Source organism: Eulemur rufifrons, unplaced genomic scaffold (genome assembly GCF_041146395.1).
Source record: "Eulemur rufifrons isolate Redbay unplaced genomic scaffold, OSU_ERuf_1 scaffold_34, whole genome shotgun sequence".
Lineage (NCBI taxonomy): Eukaryota > Metazoa > Chordata > Mammalia > Primates > Lemuridae > Eulemur > Eulemur rufifrons.
In genome coordinates this window covers 3340001-3360000 of record NW_027182817.1, presented here as the reverse complement: position 1 = coordinate 3360000, position 20000 = coordinate 3340001, and the positions used below count along the sequence as shown (strand labels likewise).

Here is a 20000-nt window from a genome sequence, read left to right as displayed (position 1 = left end):
GTTGACCAGATGTCTGCTCTGTGGTTGTCATCCTGACAGGGAGGCTTCGGGGCGGATGTGGTCTCTCTGGCCTCGCTGCCCCTAGGGGTCACCCTGCGATCGGTATTCTTCTCGCGCGGGGCGAGGGGCGCTCCGGAGCATTCCTCTCCTCTCGGAGTTTCTGTCTGCAGTCTCTCGACTTGCTCTCACTCCCCTACCCTGCTGTGTGACTTTGTTTTTGGTCCTTTCATTTTATCTATTCTCTCTTTGCCTTTTCCTGCCCGCCTTTCCGCTCCCCCCCCCCCCCGGATTCATGGTTTCACGTCACGCGGGTGACGTGCCGACACACCAGGAGGCCCTTCTCACACGTGCGCGTGAACACGCAATCAACACGTTTATGAACTAGAAAGGGATCTGGTGTGACTTTGCTATTATTTCCCCTCCCCTCCTCCCCGCGCTGAGAATGAGTTTCCCCGGGCTCGTGTGCCCGCCTGGGAATCGGCTGCAGACGCCATGGCCCCGGGTCGACCACATGTTGCCCTGGGGTCCACCAGATGTCTCTGGCGAATTGGGGCCCTAGGGTGCTTGTGACGGTGTGGTCACTAGGTGTCGCTCTGGGCTCAGTATTCTTCCTTCTCGCTGTGACTTTGGTCTCTTTTTTTCGAAATTTCTTTCTTTCTTCCTCTTTTGCCCTGTTTCCATTTTCCCTTCTTAATCTCTTTCTCTCTTTTTGTTGCTTTTTTTCCACGGCAGATGGGTGATGTGTGTGTGGAGGAAACGCGGCGTCAGGGAGAAGACACATCTCACACGTGCTCGGGAACACCCGATCGTCACGCTTCTGAGTACCGACCGATGGATCTGGTCCCGAATTTTTTAATAGTTTTCTCCTCTCTCTCTCTCTCTCCCTCTCCCCCCCTTCCTTCTCTTTCCTTTCTCTCCCTTCCTTTCTTTCTTTCTCTCGCTCTCTCGCTCTCGCTCTTCTTTTCTTTCTGACAGAGTCTCTCGTTCTGTTGCCCTGGCTAGAGTGCCATGGCGTCAGCCTAGCTCACAGCAATCTCAAACTCCTGGGCTCAAGCGATCAGACTGCCTCAGCCTCCCGAGTAGCTGGGATTACAGGCATGTGCCAGCATGCCCAGCTAATTGGATATACGTGTGTGTGTGTGTGTGTGTGTGTGTGTGTGTATATATATATATATATATATATATATTTTTTTTTTTTTTTTTTTTTTTTTTTGAAACAGAGTCTCACTCTGTTGCCCAGACTAGAGTGCCGTGGCGTCAGCCTAGCTCACAGCAACCTCAAACTCCTGGGCTCAAGCGATCCTACTGCCCCAGCCTCCCGAGTACCTGGGACTACAGGCATGCGCCACCGTGCCCGGCTAATATTTTTCTGTATATATTTTTAGATACTGTTTCTGTATATATTTTTAGATATATAGTTTCTTTCTATTTTTAGTAGAGATGGGGGTCTCGCTCTTGCTCAGGCTGGTCTCGAACTCCCGACCTTGAGCGATCCACCCGCCTCTACCTCCCAGAGTGCTAGGATTACAGGCGTGAGCCACCCCGCCTGGCGTGTACGTTCTGTATTCACAGACAGACGGAAGGCAGGGAGAATGTTACCCTTTCAAAGCCCGCCCTGCTCGCCTCTCAGCCCACCGATGGCACTCTGAATCCCGTGGCATTCCTTCACTCAGCTGAATTCTTCAGCACCCGACCCCCCCCACCCCACCCCCGTGCCACGGGAGTTCGTTCTCATGGCAGAGCCATCGAGGCTGTTGCCACACGTGTTGTAGGTGCCTAGGCAGACTGTGCCCTGGCCCCGAGGAGGTACGGAACCGCCTATCGCCTCGGGAGGGAGGGACAAGATGTGTCCGTGTCCAAGGCGACGTCCTGTCGATCACGAGGAGGCCTGCAAAGGCTCGTATCTGCCAGGCATTGAGCCACATGACATGAAACACCGGTGTGTTCCTTCACTTAGGTGGTGTCGCGTGTTGATACTCACAGAGGATGATAAACCCACTCGCATGCCGGCTGAGCCCCCTGTGTCTCCTCCTCTATCCACTGAGGGAAAAAACCGCAACGAAAGGTAGAAAACCACAGGGTGGGAAGAGAGCCCGTCGCTCTCCCTATGTGACCGTCCGGAGTGCTCGTTCAGATGGGAGGAGGTGTGTTTGTGTGTGTGTGTGTGTGTGTGTGTGTGTTTCATTGATTTTGGTGCCATCTTTTCTCTGCAGCTGCGTCGGAGGACAGCGATTTTTCCGGTTTTCACTCCGCTGAGTGAATTGCCTTTTGAAGAGAATGTCCACAGGAAGCCTACGGTTCTCCCGCGTGGGTGGCCCTCCTCTAGAAATGAATCTCGTTTCTTGAACGGAGGGGACTTGTTGACGCCATCATTCTTTCGGGACGACTTCTCAGACGCTAGCTTTGGACCGCAACATAGGTGCCCCCGACATTGCCTCAAGGGTTCCGTGGTGCCTCCTGTCAAGAGACCCCACCGACCGTCCCCAGCCTGCCCGCTCAAGGGAGCCGGGCCCCTTCTGATCTGTCCGCCCGCCGTGAAGCTCCCTCCCGAGGGTCGGAAAGCCCACCTGTTTCCCAGTTCGGTTGAATGATGGGGCACCCGGGCAGGGCACTGGCACCGAGTGACTCCATTCTGAGTCTGTCTGCTCTGTGGGGCGGGGGCGGGTGTGGGGGGGGCAGTTCCGTCTCGACCGGTGGCCTCCTACCGACTGACTCTATGGGACGGACCATTCTCACTCAGGATCGTGTACCTTCTTGGCCTAGGCACATCCCGGCACTGAAAGCCACTTTTCGGGGACACTCTCCCACGTACAGATAGATGGCCTGCACGAGTGCTCTTCCTTTCTCGAAACACTGGAAATCTGTCCTCAATTTTACCTGACCTACCTGACGGTGTGTGATAAAGGAGCATAGAACCCTCAGCCACCCTCCACCTTCCCGCTGTCACGAGAGACAGTGCCGAGCGTGAAATTCTATCCCTGACTCTCTGTGTCCACCGGAACGTGGCCTGACTGCAGTGACGTCAGCTACGTCAAGTCGTTCTCTGGGTAGGGAAAGAACTTAACCAGATAGGCCCTATCGGTCGCTTCTCTGTTCTGATAGTTTTGTGGCAGCCATTTCTTTCCCCCTCTCTTTTCTTTTTCTGTCTCTCTCCCCCACCCCCACCCCCAAATTCTTTCTACGAAGACGTTTAGGATGTCAGATTCTGGCCACATGCCCCCCCCTAGGCATAGGGGGGCCAGCATAGACAAAGGTCTTCGGTACCAAGTGTTCATTCCACGGTGACAGATATTGCCACTCTTGTATTGACCAGGGCGAGATCGTGAGTGGGTCAACTCTGAAACTCCCTGTACTCTACTTCTCTCTTGGGTAGGTCCCTGCCCCAACCCTCCGGCTTCTAGCACACACCCAGGGGCACTCTCTCCTCTCTGGATAAAGTTCCAGATGATCCGATCCGCTCCGAGGAGGAAGGGGAGCTGGCCGGGCCACCCGCTGTGCGCCCCACCCCCACCCCGCCCCACCCCCGTCAGTCATAGGGTCCGTTCTTTTCAGGATGACACCGGCAGCGGTTGCTGGGTGTCACCTAGCGGCCACTTTGATCAGACCTCGGGATCCGGAAAGTCAGGTGACGTTGGGAGTTTGAGAGCTGACTCCCGGGAGGTGTGGAGGGCGGGGAGGAGAGCACGGTCCGGACGGTCCCACCCTCTTCTTCCCGGGCCCGCAGCTCTGGGCCCGCCCGGGGCAGCCCTAGCCTCTAGCGGGTCTCCGCCCACCCGCCCTGTTGTCTGCGGGAGGCGCCCCTCCTCCCGCTCTCTGCCTCCTCCCGGGACCGTAGGCCTCTGCCCGTCGTCTTTTTTATTTTTATTTTTTCCCTTTTGTTTGTTTCTCTTTTATCTTGTTTTTTAGGCTTATCGAATATCATATCGTATAAAAACTTAAATCACAGAATGAATTATATTAAGTAACAAGATGTGGCTTTTTATCCTACGCCGAGAACGATGAATTTTTCTCTTCGTGTCCATTTTCCTGTCCTGGAAGAAATACAAAGTTGCTCGTGATACTTCCCCATCATCTTCCAGTTTCCCCGACTGTCAACACGATGTATTCGATCGTATATCTTTGTGTGTGCACGTGGGCGCCTGTACCTATTTCTTTTCGGCATCAGTCTCAGGTCTTTTGGCACCTGGGGGGGGGGGGGAAAAGGAGAAACCAATAAAGGACAGAAAGACGTTCTGTCGTTTTACGCTCCCCACCACCACCACCACCACCACCACCACCACTTTTGGGAGCTTGTAGTCTGGCCTATGTCCCCAAGGCAGGTTAAATCTTTTCTTAAAACTCCCAAGTGGTCCCCTGCCCCGCCCCCCCCCCCCCAGGTGGGCAGCCGGCAGAGTTCACAGGCTTTGTTTTTGGCAGAGCCTGGACGATTGAAATAATTAACCACAATCATCGCTAAAGCTGAGAACCCCTCCCCCCCCTCATTAAAAGCTCTGTATTTCTGCCTAGCCCTATGATCGGGGAAATTCGGAGGCTTGAGATGGGAAGGTCTACCCTATTTTCTCCTTTACCGGCAAAATAGACTCTCTCTTTCCTTCCTCCTCAAACAGCTTGTCCTCGTTATTCGGCCTCGTGGGCAAGTGGCCGAGCTTTCAGTAACACCAAGTCTTCTAAGTTGTGTTGTGTTATCGGTCTTGTTTTCTTTCTTTTCTTTTCTTTTCTTTTTTGAGACAGGATTTCTTTCACTCTGTCCTCTCCCAGGCCGCCTTGGCCTGATTGTAGCTCACAGCAAGCTCCAAATCCAGGGCTTAAGTGATCCTCTCTGCCTCAGCCTTCTGAGTAGCTGGGACTATAGGCAAATGCTGCCACACCCGCCATAATTTTTCTTTTTTTTGTTGGTAGAGATGAGGTCTCATCGTGTTACCCAGGCTGGTCTCCAGCTGCTGGGCTCAAGTCACGCTCCCGTCTCTGCCTCCCAAGTTGCGGGGATCACGGGCATGAGCCACCATGGCCAGCCAGGTTATTTAAAGGCGATCGCTTTGCTATCCTGATACAAAACCCCAAATGTGCGAGTTTAAGGCACCAGACGGAGGGAGTCCCCACACTACATTGTCACGAACATTGAGGGTGGCTCACGAAACAGCTGGGATGTGGCCACACAGTAGTGATCGAGGAGATATATTCTAGTGGGATAGCAGAAATATAGAATGTCCTGAAGACACTAAATGTCGGAATGCCACAGCAGTCAATGGCTGACAAACTTCCATTCCATCGTGTCATGGTAGGCGGCTTACTTTTCTCCTGCTCCCTCGGTATGATTAAGGCCTGACGTAGAAAATGTCTACGTCTCATCCAAATCCATCGAGACGATGGAAGGGGGAACTGGGAGGGGAATAAAGAAAAACAAGAGAGGGAGAAGCAAAACAAGAGAGAAGGGGGACGAGGAGGAGAAGGAGGAAACTGCCTCCCCTGCCCCCATGCTACCCAATTAATAAATGAAGAATGGCCTCTTCCCTCCTCTTCCCAACCCCTAACTATGCCTGGAGGTGTATCGTAGGCCTACAGTCCTAAGAAATGTACAACTACTGATAGTAATGGGAAGAAATGCAGTCTAATAGGTTTCTGTGCAGTGGGACACCTGGCCAGGGCACTTACGGTGAATGGAGCTTGCAGGGCGGGCGGGAGGTTGCTCTGGGTGAGTCTGTGAGTTGGCGGTGAGTGGTGAGTGAATGTGAAGGCCTAGGACATTACTTACTGTAGGTTTTCATAAACCCTGGACACTTAGGCCACACGACATTTACCTTTAGAAATTTCTTTCTTCAATAATACATTAACCTTAGCTTACTGTAAGTGTTTTCACTTCATAAACTTTTCCATGGTGGTTTGGTTTTTTTTTTTGTTTGTTTGTTTGTTTGTCTGTTTGTTTGTTTTTCTTTCTTTTAAACTTTTGGACTCTTTTGCAACACCACGACTTAAAACACAAATGCGTTGCACTGTTGTACACAGATATTTTCTTTCTCTGTGTCCTTACGTGTTCCGTAAGCTTTTTCCTACTTTTAAAGTTTTTATCGTTCTATGCACTTTTCAAAATAATAAAAACTAAAACAGAGAGGGGGGGGTGGGAGAGGGAAGGAGAGAAATACACACACATGAATATGTTTCCCAAGTGAACTGAGGAAGGGGGCCGAGTCAAGGTTCTCAGGGAGCCACCAGTGATGAAACGGTCAGGCTCAGAATCAGCATTGCAGAGTGGCTGCAGAGCCGGGGGGCCTGGACTGGCTTCCTGGACGACACTCCGTGTTTGGTAACTTGGCGAGTCATACATCCTCTTGAGCCTCAGCCTCTTCATCTGCAAATGCAGAAATCATGGTGCCTACCTCACAGGGATATTGTGCAGAGTGAAAAAGCAAATGCAGGCAAAGCCCACAGAAGCACGCGTGGTAAACAGTAAGCCTTTAATCGTGGTCACAGTCGTTGTTATAGGATCATCTTCCTATGTCCTTGTCTTTTAAAGATTAGCAGAACCTCCCAGAAGATGAGAATGGGCTCCCCCTGAGCAAGTCTCGGCTGTAAAGTCACAGGCATGTTGAGCATGTGGCACAGAAGGCAGAATAAAAACCTGATCCCGGAACATTATGTTCCTGCAGGACATGAAATCATTGAAGGTATGGGAAATCCTACCTCGTATCCGTTTTACTAGAACACCTATGATTGCGTACGCACATGGACGCACGCGCACGCGCACCCCAAACTTTTTGAGCTTCACAAAACAGCGTAACCAAGGAACACACTATGATGCTTCTTAGCGATCTATTTAGGCCCAGGTTACTCGTCACTCTGAGCCTGCCTCCTTATCTGTCCAATGAGAATAGTGTTTGTCACAATTATCGTCATCGTCATCCTACCTAACGCTTCTGGTAAAATTGAAGTGTGAGAACACCCGCTAGACAGAAAATCCATGTTATCTCTCAATTTTTCTTCCTCCTGATTTCTATCTGAATCTGTGAGCTCGCTTTGGTTCACTTCGGTTTTTCAAGAGGCTCCGGTTACCTTCTCTCCCACCTATATCGGATTGGGTCTGACGGAAGAAAGAAGGAAAAAAAAAAAACCATAGTAAAGAAAGCAGAACAACATTTGTTTCTGAAGCAACCGATCGAACATTGCTGATGAGCCGGTCTTTTCTATTTCAGTAAACCAAGGAGGCCTATTGTCACGAGGATGTGAGGGGCCCGGGTAAGATTGGATGATTACCCCTAAAGGAGACAAAGCAGACAGACTATGGCACATGTGATCTTAGCAAAGAGAATAAACAGTGACCTCTCTGCCGAGTTGGGCCTTAGCATACCAAAGGGAAATAAAGGTGTAATAGGATGCTCAATTTTTACTCTGGAAACAGAGGTTGGTTGGGCACTGAACTGAGAACACTGAATTTTTTACCCTCCTTGATATTCACATAGGCTTAGAGGAGGAAAAAAAAAAAAAAGAATACTGAGCCTATAAGTCATCCCTAAAACTCGGATTTTATGTTCCCTTGCCTTTTCATAACTGAGCAACACACAACATTAAAGAATGGACACAGGCCGGACGCGTTGGCTCAGGCCTGTAAACTTAGCACTCTGGGAGGCCGAGGCGGGAGGATCGCTCAAAGTCAGGAGTTCGAGACCAGCCCGAGCGAGAGTGAGACCCCCCGCCCCCGTCTCTACTAAAAATATAGAAAGAAATTGTCCAGACAACTAAAAATATATAGAAAAAAATTAGCCGGGCATGGTGGCACATGCCTGTGGTCCCAGCTCCTGGGGAGCCTGAGGCAGGAGGATCGACTGAGCCCAGGAGTTTGAGATTGCTGTGAGCTAGGCTGACGCCACGGCACTCACTCTAGCCCGGGCAACAGAGTGAGACTCAGTCTCGGGGGGGGGGGGGACCCAAAAACAAACAAACAAACAAACAAAATAAAAAACTGGAAGGGACACAGACTTCCACAGGTTTGTGTGTGGCCCCTTTTACTTATTAACGCTACAGGACCTTAATTATTTGTGCTCTGAATCTGATATTCAAATTATCCTTGTGGCCAACGCGTTTGAACAGTAGATGGTAGGGGAAGAAGAGTTCACCTCCTGAATAGATGACAAGTAACGGGAGTACTGGTGAAATTACAAGTGGCTTACGTTTACACACTGAAAATCCCAGTTAGCCGCTACCATGAGTTCAAAGAAGAGATCTAAATTTCTGACCCTATGACCCTAAAAGATATTTCCTCCCATGGTGTCACAGATAAAAATAAAACTGCATCCTAGCACTTTGGGAAGCCTAGGGGGAAAGGATCGCTTGAGGCCAGGAGTTTGAAGTTGCAGTGATCTATGATGATGGTACTGCACTTTAGTCTGGGGAACAGAGTGAGGGCCCGTCAAAAGAAAAAAAAGAAAAAGACAAAAAGAAAGAGAGAGAGAGAGAGAGAGACAGGAAGACACAAGGAAAGAAAGAAAGAGAGAAAGAAGAGAGGAGAAGAGAAGAGAAGCGTCAATCTATCCATTGCATTTTCTACCCTTTAGGTGACTGGGCTTCAGCAGGGTGATGTGATCTGACAAAGTTCATGTTGCTAAGAAATAAAGCACTGGGGTTCAAACTCTGAGTTTTCAAAATCCAGCATATCCCCCTACCCACCATACCGTGCCACCTCTGAGAGTGGATATCTCACAGAGGAGAGCTGTGGAGGCCATTCTTGGACAGACAGAGTCAAGTAGTGGAGACCATGGAGTCTCTGCTCTGCAGCCAGTCTAGAGTCATATGGAGCCATTAACACTGCTTGTGAGGAAAATACCATGTCATAGGGAAACAGAAATATTTTCCGCCTTAGGCAGATACAATTTAGGAAAAGACCCGAAACCCCTCTTCCTCTAACAGTGCTTTCTGGTCAGATGCTGACCCCTTCGATTCACAGATTCAGATACATCATTCAATGCAAGCATTGTCAACAAGTCACTCTTTGCAGCTTTCTGAAATTTCTCGGATATAGCATACTTGTAAAGATGATCACTTATGTGAAGACACCACCCCTCCAGAAAAACAAAAACAAAACCAAAACAGAAGCCCACTTTTCTCTGCTGTGAAAATCAAGATCAGCTTTTATGAGATCCACTAAATTCACACAAGAAGTAAAATATAATCATACTGATATATGCAATTTTTCTCTTAGAACAGAATGCATGGTGCTCCTTATCGTCTCAGATACTGTCAACAGAAAGCACGCGGTGGATGAACAATCTCCGTGAGCTTTTCTACAGAGATGGGGTGTGTGTGTTTGTGTGTGTGTGTGTGTGTGTGTGTGTGTCTGTGTGTGAGAGAGATAAATAATGAGGGTTGAGGAGCAGATAAATGACTGGGGGAAAACAACAACAGCAACAACAACAAAAACCACTTCCTGGTTCCTCGATGCAAGCATTCATTTAAAGGGTATACTCGTATGTATACCCAGGTAGAAAGTGGAAGCAGCTTTAAAAAAAAAAAAAAGAAAAATTGCTGCGAGCCCTGGTTATGATACGGCAATAAGCGCTAGCTCTTGGAAGGTGTAAAACATATTCACGGTGGCTTTCGCCAATTTGGGACGTACAAAGACGAGCTTGAGCACCACCACCAACCAAAAATATGAATGAATACCTGGCTAGCGATCAGGATCAGACATAATAGAAAAGAAAAAGCTCCCAAGGCTAAAATAATGTGAACACGATTGACTCGTCCATGGAAAAGAACCCCAAATCACTGCAAAATAATTTAAAGAGTTTTATTCTGAGCCCAACGGCCGTGATCATGGCCCAGAGAGCTACGCCCAAGAAGCCTTGAGCAAGCGGACCCATTGTGGTGGGGTGGGTTACAGTTTGGCTTCATACATTTTAGGGAGACAGGAATTACATGTAAAATCACAAATCAAAACATGGAAGGGGTACATTGGTCTGCGCTGAAAAGGCAGGACATCTGGCAGTTGGGGGGGGCGGGGGAGGGAGGGTGCGGTGTTTACAGGTTTACAGCTGGGTTTAAAGATTCTTTGATTTGCAATTGATGACATAAATGAACCTCTGCCTAAAGGCTTTGCATCATGTTTTCAGTTAAGGTAAGGAGGTCTGCTAATCACAGACAAGCCACTGGACAGTTTACCCAAAACTCAAGTGCCCTGTAGTTCAGTAAACGGTTGGCCTGCTAGATATGCGTTAAGCTTTGTCTTGCCTGGCCTTAGGCCCGTCGGACATTCAGTATCTCATTGTTATAAAATCTGACTCCATCAGGGAGGGGTGTCTGACTTCCCCTGTCCTTGCGGGGCAGCAGCTCAGGTTTAAGGGTTTTTCTAGGGTTCCCTGGGCCAACCACGGGACGGGTCAGCTGGCGGTGGCGGGCGGGGGGCGGCTTAAGATCCCTGCCCCCCACTCCTCCCCTCCCCTGGGGCCGGAGCGGGGGGGGGGGGGTGTGAAGGCCCAAGAGGAGAGGCGCGTGGGGGAGGTGCCGCTCCCAGAACCAGAGACTCGTCTGGGCCCCACGTAACCCAGCCACCGCGACCGCTTCGCCCGAGGAGGTGCCCAGCAAGTCGTGCTTCTGCCCCTCGGGATTGCCTGCGGGCTGGGGGCGGAGTACGAGCTCCCGGCCCAAGAGGGAAACCCCTAGCCTGGCCGCACAGATGGCCGGGCCCTCGGCGGAGCCCTTCCGCCGTTTTCCACCCCTCCCCCACTCACTGCGCTGACTGCGCATGCGCGCTCGCACGTAGCCGCCTCGGGCTTCTCTCGGGCGGAGCCGCTTTCAGCCGCGACCCCGCCCCGCGAGCTGACTGCGCATGCGCGCTCGCACGTAGCCGCCTCGGGCTTCTCTCGGGTGGAGCCGCTTTCAGCCCCGACCCCGCCCCGCGAGCTGCCGCTTCCAGGCGGCACAGCGCATGGGGGAGGGGACGGAGCTCTAAAGAAATCAGTCCCCTCCGTCTCCTGCCTCAGGAAAAGCCCCAAACCCTTGGAGAACTGCCACCCACCGCCACTACCGTGTGTGTGTGTGTGTGTGGGGGGGGGGGGGCTGGGTCTTTACTTTGTGTCCTCCTTGTGGCCCAGTCCAAGGCGGCTGGGCTGCCAAACAGATCGTCTCGGGAGGGAGGCAGGAAGGGCCCAGGTCTGGACAGGGGTGGATTGGACCCCTCCACCCTGGGGTGTGGACTTGTGACCGAAAGCTCAGCTGCTTGTCCACGAGGCCGAGTAACGAGGACAAGCGGTATGAGGAGTAAGAAAACAGAGAGTCTACTTTGCTGACAAAGGAGGAAATAAATAGGGTAGAGCTTCTCAGTCTCAAACCCCCAAATTTCGTGAACATAGGCCTAGGCAGAAATACAGAGGTTTTAAAGGAGGGAGGGTTGGTTCTCAGCTTCAGGCAATTACTGCAGTTAGCTGTTCTAAAGGTCCCGTCTCTGCTGAGAAGAAAGCCCTTGAACTCTGTGGGCCGCCCACCCTGGGGGCCACCTGGAGTTATAACCAAAGAGTTAACGTGCCTCAGGGATGCAGGGATGCAGGCCGGGCTGCAAGTTCCCAAAAGCCTGGGGGAAGTTTTAGAAAGACAGAAAATCTTTCTGCCCTCTTCCCCTCCCACCCCCCCACAAAGCCATTTTCTCTGGTGCAGACTCGGCACCCTCCCTGCCCCTCCCCTCCCCTCCCCCCCCCCCCCCCCCCCGTGCAGGCCTGTTTGTCCTCAATCATCTGTGAGGTTCACGAGGAGGAGATGCTCTCTCGCTCTCCCCACCCTCTTTCTTCCCTTAGGAAATCCTCAGCGCTGTTCCACACACTCAAGGTGGCGGGCCTGCTCCGGCCACCAGCCACCTCTTGTGCCACCTCGCCCCCCCCCCCGCCCCCAACGGAGTAGGTGTACAGACAGGAGCACACTTTACCGGAGGGCGCCTGGGGATGAAGAGTTGTGGTGGCCAAATGGGGGATGCGGGGCGGGGAGGAGAGTGGCTGGCATTTGGCAAAGAGTGACACGGAGTGGCCATCCAGGCTTGTCTGAAAAGTGGGACTACGAGCCTGAGAGCGCCGACGGAGTCGATGGACATGGTCACTGCTGTGGGATGTCTCTTTTACCACGATGTAACACCAAAGCAAACCCCTGACCCGCTGGGTCGGAGAAGGCCTTGTGGGCAATTTAGAAAAGCCATGGCGTGGCCATTTGGAATACTTCCTGCCTCTCCGGGAATCAAAAATTAGAAAGGACCATGGGTTCTGTATTAACGTACCAAAGGCAGGGAGAATTTTAGCCTTTTAAAGCCTGCCCTGGCCCTATCTCAGCAAGGCAGTGGCACCCCAAGTTCCGTGACATTTCTGCACTCGGCGGCTGACTCTTCAGCCATCTGTTGCGATGCCCCTGCCAGGTGGCCACTCACTCGCCCCTTCAGTTCAACCCTTGTACCAGGACGTGTTGCCTTCTTCCTAACCCCTATGGGGGGACCGGGGGGTGATGTGTGTGTGTGGGGGGGGGTAATGGAAATGGGCAGACCCCACAGGTGCAGCCTCTTCCAGGTCATAATGGGCCTGAGGCAGCGTGGGATTCCCCCGGAAGGGAGGCAGGGTGGCACTACGGCACCGAAGCCTGACGCCGGCGGCCACGTGGATGGTGGGGGACACGTTAGACCGCTGAGATGCAGCCACTGAGAGCCACCCCGCAGCAAGAGGTCTCTCTGGCAGAGCAGGCACTGAGTCCGCAAGTCAAGACAGCTGGGAGGCCTGGGAGACAGAGGCCCTGGATCTCATGTCCCGGGGTGGGGGCGGGGGGCAGTGCCAGTGCCTGGAGAGAGAGAGAGCCCAGGCTCCAGAGGCCATGATGGGGCCTGGTGGGCAGGGCCGAGGAGGTCAAGGCCGGGTGTGGTGGGGTCCGGGATGAGGGGCTTGGGGTGACGGGCAGGGAGAACGACCCGTTCACTCAGACGTGCCCTCAGAGGAAGGCAGAGGTGCGTTTTGCCTTCCTCCGGCTAGTGGAACGCTCCGCATTTCTTTCCTTCAGAGCTGGGTTGAACCGGTATGGCATCTGTTATAGTACGGAGTGCGAGACAGGACAACCTAGAGACCGAATTGAGCCAAGTCATGAGTCCATATTAGCTGGCCAGCGACCACCCCCTGCCCTGTTAGGGTACAGGTACAGAGAATGGCCCCGAGCCGAAAAAAGCAGGAAGGTTTCAGACTATCCTAAGCTAGAGCTCCGTGACTTTAGGCACGGCGGTTGAAACAACACTATACCACCTACTCCGCAGCTGTGTGGTCCGGGACCAGCCTCGGGCCCCCGTTTCGTTTCGGTTACAGTCTTTAAGCGAGCAGGTTTACAGAAACAGATAGCTCCAATTAAGGAACATTCTTTCAGGCGTTAAGCAAGCACAATCAATTTTACAACAGGCAGCTGGAAAGTTTAAACACTTAGTTACAAGTTAATTGCTTTGTTTTATCTCCGCAAGGTACGTATTTCCAATTACAGACATAGGTCAAGCGGACATCGGTCACCTAGCGAGCAAGCATAAGTTTTCAAGTGGGCCTTTACAGCGTCCAGACAGGCCTCGGTCCAGTTATTGTGCATTCTTTTTGACCACTTGGAAAGCTACTAGCACCGTTCCGGGCCTCACCTCACTCACGCGGAACTACAGAGTGATGACCCGGGGTGGGTGGGTGTGTGTGTGCTCCCTCCTGTGGTGGGCAGGGTGATCTGCTCGCCCACCCGGCGTGGTGTCCCCCACCCCTGCCCCATCTTGGCGTTTGCAGAAAACAAACACGAACACAAGAGAGGGAGCCGGAGGAAGAGGAGGAACATATGCTGCTATCCAGGTTATCCTGGGAGGCTTCCTAGCCATTTCTGAGGAAACAGTGTCTCCTGGCTGTCTCCCGTAGTTTTATTTATTGACTTATTTATCTATTTTTCCTTTTGGCTTGAACCCATTCTTTTCATTTCGGCATCTCATCTGACATCCTCTTCTGAGAGGAACCTGGAAACGTTTCCCCGTGTTGCATCTTTTCAGGCTCTGTACGACTGACGAGCATCGTCCCTCTTCAGTCACTGGGCTCTTTGCTAGCCAGGCCTTAATTCTCCACGTTGTAAACCCCAGATCGGATCTCCGCCCGGAATCCTGTAGAGACCCACCGAATCGATGTTTGGACTGGGATGTCTCGTAGACCTTACCTATTAAAAACCGATCCAGGCCAGGCTTGGTGACTCACGCCTGTAATCCTAGGCCAAGGCGGGGAGGAGGACCGATCGCTTGAGGTCAGGAGTTCGAGACCTGCCTCGGCAAAAGCAAGACCCCCGTCTCTACCAAAAATAGAAAAAAATTAGCCGGGCATGGTGGCACACGCCTGTAGTCCCAGCGATTTGGGAGGCTGAGGAAGGAGGATCGCTGGAGCCCAGGAGTTTGAGGCTTCCAGTGAGTGAACTATGCCCTGCTCCCCCGCCACCCCTCCCCATCATCTCTAACGAAATGACAGTAAAATAAAATAAAATAAAATAAAGCTCAGAAAAAACAAAAAAGTACTATGTAGTGAGACCAATCCCAAGAACACGGGCGCGGGGAAGGAAGTCACTACCACGGTATAAAATTGTATAAACGTTACCCGTTTCTGTGTGCGTGCGTTTTCTGAGAAATGACCCCCTTTTGCTATGGGGCCGGGACTGGAGTCCCAGTTTGGGACCATAGGATTCCCCGCACTCGACTCCTGACTGATTCGACCTAGGGTTAGCTCTGTGTAAACACTCTTTAGACGTGGGTGTTTTATGGATTTCTGTCCTTCGGGAGAAACGACTGGCCCGGGTACAGGAGTGAGTGAATGTACCGACCGTCTTCTCCCATCTCTCTCTCTCTCTCTCTCTCCCTCCCACACACAGGCACACGCGCACGCGCACGCGCGCGCGCGCGCGCGCACACACACACACACACACACACACACGCCGTTTCCGGGAGCGCCCACTTCATGCGCTTCGGTGCACCGTGACAGATAGTCCAACTGTGAGATCATCGTGAGTGGCTGCGCCTAGGCCCCGCTCTGAACCTCTCCGTACTGTTCGTGTGTCTTCAGCAGGTCCTGCCTCCACCCGTGGCATCTAGCACGGGCCGATGGGTCCCTGTCCTCTCTCCCTGCCGTGGACGCCCCCCTCCGCCCCCCCCCCCCCGGGGGCTCTCTGGTCGACTAGTGGTGGGGAGTGTGCCCGAGGGCTGAGAGACGTGGTCCGAGAGGGGCCGGGAGGAGGCCTGCGACCCAGTGTGTACCCACTCCCGCCCCCACGCTCCCTCCCCCACGAGGGAGCCCGTCCTTTCCAGGCTGGCACTTGGATCGGTGGATGACGGGGGTCACCTGGCGGCGGGCGAGCGTTATGGGAAAATCCGGTAGGCGTGTTGCGACGTCCTGCCACAGAGATGGCTCTGGCGACAGCCTCGGGCCGCCCCACCCTGGCCCCCGGCCAGGCCCCGTGAATGTGTTCTCTTTGTCCCTGACTTCTTTCTTTGTTTCACCAGCCGGCGTGCTCTGAGAATGTGAAGTGTATCATAGTTCCACCCTGGGTTTCATGATCCTAAGATAGGAAGGGGTTTTATGATTCCACGACAGAAAGGTTTTCTCATCCTATCATCTCTCCCCCCCTCTTCTTTCTTTCTTTCTCTTCCTCCTTCTGCCTTTTCTTTACTTCTTTTTTGTTTCCTTCTTTCAGTCTTCCTGTCTTCCTTCCTGCCTGCCTGCCTTCCTTCCTTCCGTATTTCTTTCCATTTTTCTTTCCTCTCTTCCTTTCTCCTGTTATCCTGTGTTTCTATCTCTGTTTTTTCCATCTTTCTTCCCCCTTTCTACTTTCCTACCTTCTTTCTTTCTCATTCTCTCCTTTCTCTCTCCTTCCTTCTTCCTTTCTGTCTCTTTCTATACTTTCTCTCCCCTTCCTTCTCTCTATCTTTTTCTCTTTCCATCTTTCCGTGCTCTTTCTTTTTCTCTCTTAATTTCCTTTCTTTTTCTTTTCTTTCTTTCCCTCCTTCTGTCTGTCTGTCTTTCTTTCTTTCTTCTTTCTTTCTGCTTCCATCCTTCCTTCCTTTTTCTCATTCTCTTTCTTTCTGCCTGTCTTTTCTTTCCTTATTTCTTCTTTCCTTCTGTCTTTCTGTGTTTCCTATCTCCTTCCTCCCTTCCTTTTTCTTTCTTCCCCGCGCCCTCTTCCTGTCTTTTCTTATTTACTGTTTTCTTCTTTCTGACTTTCTCTCTCTGTTTCTCCGTCTCTTTTCTTTCTGTTCTTTTCCTTTCTCTCCCTTTCTCTCTTTCTGTTTCTGCCTGTCTGTCTCTCGGCTATGTTGTGGTCTGTGCAGAGACGGGTTTGGTGGACGGTGTCGGTGGTCGGGCCGACCCATCCTTTCTTTGATCCCAGTGCTAGCCAGGCCGGGGCCTGCTTAGCTTCCAAGATCAGACGAGATTGGGCGCGTTCAGGGTGGCGTGGCCCTAGACTGACCCGTCATTTTTCGATGGCTTCCGTGGGGAGTAGGGGGACTGTGTTTGATGCCCCCGGGGGACCTTCTGGACTCTGAAATGATGGGCTCCAGAGGGTTGCCCCGTGTTTTGCAGCAGACCTCTGGTGGCTGGCGCCGGTTGTGGTCGGGCTCCACCTGGCGGCCGCTTTTCTACAAGTCTCTTGTCCTCTGCATCTTCGGTGCAGCAGGCAAAGCAGGGGACAGTCCCCGATGCGAGCGAGGCTGAGTTCCGGGAAGCAAGCAGCCTTCGCGGGGCCATCTGGTTCGTGCCGGGACGCCGGCTGGGACATCTGGGAGGCAGAGCTTGGGCCTGCAGGGCTGTGTGGCGGGAGGACGTTGTCGCCGCGCTTCCAGGCTCAGCCAGCCAGGCGGCTTGCGGGGCTGCCCGGGCAGGTCGACCAGCACGCTGTGGCCGCTTTGGAGACCCGACCCACCCCGCGGGGACAGGAAGGAGACGGCACACGCGGACGGGAGAGGAGGGTGTCCGGCGACCGGCCGCCGTCCCGTGCATGCGTGTCCCTCTCCCTCGGCCTCGCCTTTCCTACCCATTTTCCCTGGTTCCCGATCAGGAGGCAGGGATAGCCCTGTGAGTGGCACCCAGTCGTCCGTGGCTTCTTCCGAGTCCTACTCTGGGGGCACGGACCGGGCCCTGGGTGGCGCGGGTGGCCGGCGAGGGCGACCCCTGTCGGCCCGCGGGCGCTCGTGGGCCGCGGCGGTCCCGTCCCGATGTTTTCTCCTCCACAAGTCCCCGTGCTGGGGCCGGGGACCGGGCCCTGGGTGGCCCTGGGTGGCGCGGGTGGCCGGCGAGGGCGACCCCTGTCGGCCCGCGGGCGCTCGTGGGCCGCGGCGGTCCCGTCCCGATGTTTTCTCCTCCACAAGTCCCCGTGCTGGGGCCGGGGACCGGGCCCTGGGTGGCCCTGGGTGGCCGGCGAGGGCGACCCCTGTCGGCCCGTGGGCGCTCGTGGGCCGCGGCGGTCCCGTCCCGATGTTTTCTCCTCCACAAGTCCCCGTGCTGGGGCCGGGGACCGGGCCCTGGGTGGCCCTGGGTGGCCGGCGAGGGCGACCCCTGTCGGCCCGCGGCCGCTCGTGGGCCGTGGCGGTCCCGTCCCGATGTTTTCTCCTCCACAAGTCCCCGTGCTGGGCCCTGGGTGGCGCGCGTGGACGGTGAGGGCCTCCCTGGCCCTCTACGCCACGGGGGGGGGGGGGCCGACCAGATGTCCCTGAGTGCCCCTTGTCTGCTGGCGCTGGGGACCTGCTGGGGACAGGTGGCCGTGTCGAGTGTCGTGGGGGCAGGCGTGTTCAAGTGGCTCGGTCCCCGTCTTCCTGCGCGGTGTTTTTGATCACCTCATATCGTCATCTTCCGCCTGCAGGTTAGTACTGACACGCTGTCCTTCGGCGACTGTCGCTGGAGGGGTTGGGCCTCCGCACGCGGACAGGGTTCTGGGTTCCTGGGGATCCAGCGCCCTGCCCTGTTCCCTTTGAGCTGACCGCCTGGGCCCGCGCGCCGGCTCTAGGGCGTCGGAGTGTCCCGACGGTGGTGCCCGCCTCTCGCGTTGGTCTCTTGTCCCCTCGAGAGACGGCACCCGGAGGGGGGGGAGGTTTGCGGCAACCTTCCCCATTACCCCGCTGGCTCTGTGCCGTTGCGTGTCAGGCGGTCCTCGTCTTTGGGTTGTGCTTGGGAGGCGGGGCTGGCGAGGCTGAAGCGGGCTCCTCCGATCGCTGTCCTCGCCGGCCTGACTGACCTCCCCCAACCCTCCCCGTCCTCGGGGCCTGATCGATGTGGTGACGTCGCGCTCTCCCGGGCCTTGAGCCGCGTGCCAGGCGAGGGACGGTCCATTCATGGTGAATGGTGGCCGCTCTTCTCGTTCTGCCCGCGGGCACCTCACCTCTCCTTCCCCGCCTGTGGGCGGTGCGTGGGAGGCGCGGGTGCGAGACTATCCGGCCCGACCGCGGTCGCCCCGCCCTCGGCCTCGTGGCGTTGGCGGGGGATCGTGAGTCCTCTTGACGCAGCGGGCAGCCCTCGCTCGCCCTGTGTGGCTGTTGCCTGGCCGGGATCACCCCTCCCCGTGACGGACGGGTGTGGGGCCGTGCCGCCCGCCCGGTGGCGCGCCCCGTTTGGCGCGCGGCTGCTGGGTCTGCGTGGCCCTTTTGTGGTGCCCCCGGAGCGCACCGGGTTGTTCTCCAAGGTGCCCGAAACCGAGCGGTGGTTGTCGTCCTCGTTCCCGGCGTCCCCCTCTGGTCGCCGCTGCAGCGTCTGCTGCGTTGGGTACACCCTCGAGCAGCGTGCTTGGGGTTGGGGGGGGTCGAGGCGGGCAAGCCCAGAGGCATCCTCCTGCGCCGCGTGGGCGGGCGGGGGGCGTTGTCTCGGCGTCCCCACGATGTGTGCGTGGCGGACTTCGAAAGGCGAGCGCACGGCTTGTGCTCTTCCCTCCCTGCCCGAGGGGGGGGTTGTTGCACGGTCGTGTGGGCGATCGTGGTGGGGCCGGGCCGGCGACGTGGTGCCGGCCGGCCCCGTGGGGGGCCTCTGCCACCGGCCTGGTCTGCCTCGGTGACCCCTCTCCCGTACCGACGGGGGAGTGTTCCCCTCGAAGTGAGGTGGCTTTTGGACCAGGGGCCCCGACCGCGAACGCTCAGGAGTCGCCAACCGTGCGTGTTTTGCCCCATACCGCAGACCCCCCCACACCTCCGCCCAGGGCCCTTACGGGGGTGACCGGGGGTCGGGGGCGATCCACCTTCGGCGAGAAAGCGTCTTCTCTAGCGATCGTGGAGGCGTGTCCTCTTCTGGGGTTTGTCGGATCCCCCAGCCCGCCGCCTCTCTGCGCGTCGTCAGCCGCCGCCCCTGCGGCTGCCAGTTGTGCGTGGGCAGAGTTCCCTCCTCCCCTGCCGTGGGGGGGAGCGGTCCGCCGGCCCCCGCGGTGGGGGCCGAGTGCCACTCTTCGCCTAACGTGGTCCGCGCCTCCCCCTCTGAACTCTGGGGGAGGGTCACGCCGGGCCGGGCCGGCGTTCCAGCTGTGAAGGGCGCCCGCCTGTGTGCGCTGCGTGCCCCGGCCGCGGGTCGCCCCGGTGTGCGCTGGGGGGAGGAGGGGGTGGAGCCCGTCTCGCGCCCCCTCCCCATCCCCTGTGAGCGTGCGGCCCTCCACCCGGTCGCGTGCCAGGCCGCGGATGGATGGGCGCTCCCGTGCTGGCGCCTGTGGATTGCGGCTTGGGGGACCGCCCGGCCAACGAGGGGGTCGTTCCACGGGTGCGCGGTGCTCCCCGGAGCGAGACAGGATTGGGAAACGGATGAGAATGGGATTAGGCGCGGTGGCGTGCGGGCCGAAGGCCGGCGTCGCTCTGGGACGCCCCGGTGGTGAGGCGGTGGCCCCGTTGGGAGGGTCGAGGGGGTGCCGAAGGCTTTGGCCGGCTGGCGTCACGGGCGCGTTGCGGGACCGCTCTCGGGTTTGGGGCGGTGGGATCCCGTGGCGTTGTTTCCCCAGTGGCCCGGTCGTGGCGCAGGTCTCGCCTCCCACGGGCTCTCGTG

At 55.5% G+C, this 20000-nt stretch overlaps 1 pseudogene; it reads right to left on the bottom strand.

Annotated features, from left to right (window-relative positions):
- Positions 1-301: 301 nt before the first annotated feature.
- Positions 302-393, bottom strand: LOC138379502 (small nucleolar RNA U13; annotated as a pseudogene).
- Between the last annotated feature and the right edge of the window lie 19607 nt (positions 394-20000).